This window comes from Austrofundulus limnaeus, unplaced genomic scaffold, assembly GCF_001266775.1.
Source record: "Austrofundulus limnaeus strain Quisiro unplaced genomic scaffold, Austrofundulus_limnaeus-1.0 Scaffold907, whole genome shotgun sequence".
Lineage (NCBI taxonomy): Eukaryota > Metazoa > Chordata > Actinopteri > Cyprinodontiformes > Rivulidae > Austrofundulus > Austrofundulus limnaeus.
In genome coordinates this window covers 69,011-70,113 of record NW_013953309.1, presented here as the reverse complement: position 1 = coordinate 70,113, position 1,103 = coordinate 69,011, and the positions used below count along the sequence as shown (strand labels likewise).

General features: G+C 40.4%; 1 protein-coding gene across 1 annotated transcript in view; it reads left to right on the top strand.

Annotated features, from left to right (window-relative positions):
- The window catches only part of LOC106533216 (C-type lectin domain family 4 member E), an 18,168-nt gene that overhangs the window by 15,258 nt on the left and 1,807 nt on the right, over nucleotides 1–1,103 (top strand). The gene's annotated exons all lie outside the window — the stretch shown is intronic.

The following is a 1,103-nucleotide window of genomic DNA, read 5'->3' as shown; positions in this document are numbered from 1 at the left end:
CCTGGCCTGTAGATGAGTGTAAACTGCAGAGGCCTGGCCTGTAGATGAGTGTAAACTGCAGAGTCCTGGCCTGTAGATGAGTGTAAACTGCAGAGTCCTGGCCTGTAGATGAGTGTAAACTGCAGAGTCCTGGTCTGCAGATGAGTGTAAACTGCAGAGTCCTGGTCTGCAGATGAGTGTAAACTGCAGAGTCCTGGTCTGCAGATGAGTGTAAACTGCAGAGTCCTGACCTGTAAATGAGTGTAAACTGCAGAGTTCTGACCCGACGAAGTAGCTCGTCTGTGCTGGCTCATTCTTTTGAACAGTGGCTGTTGGGGAAACAAAAAATGGCGTTGTGTCGCTGAAGGTCTCTGTGCGTGATGCCAGAGCTGTTGTGGAAATATCCACTAAGGCAGAAACGCGTGAATAAAAGAAAGGTGCACTGCGTGGTTTGGTCGTCAAATGATTTAATAAGGTTTCCATTATGCAGAGATGAGTGGCAACTGGACAGAGAGATCAGTAGCTCTGTCAAGTCATCACTGGGTTAGCAACAGACAGGAAATGCAATTTATACTTCCGGCGGAGTCCATGAACAGCAAATAAGAGCATCACAATTGGTAGAAAGATATCAAGTGACCAATAAAAGGTTTACAAGTTACACAGGCAATATGAAATGAGAACAAGGTCTGTAGACATCAAATGGCATCTTTAAGAATCCTGAGAACAGATTATACAAATGTGGCAGCAATCAGAGATACAGAACAGAATATGTCAAGGTAATGTGAACTTAGCAGTTAGGCTGGATTATATAATATATTTCCACCACAACCACTTCAATTACATTTTGTAACAATGTCTTTATTTGAACTTAATTTACAAAACCATGAACAAAATAACATTAACATAACTAAACAATATTTTACATGAACACATTCATTTTTGCACAATTTTTTCTAAAATATAGATCAGCCTGTCCATCACGCTTCCTTGCAAGCTCATTTCCTCCAGAATTGCCCTAATAACAAAAAGAAAGTGCAACATAGATTTTATTAGTAGGATAAAGAAAGTCTTGGACCTTGTCAGCAATCTAACAAATACTATTTGACATGCCAAAAAAACATGGC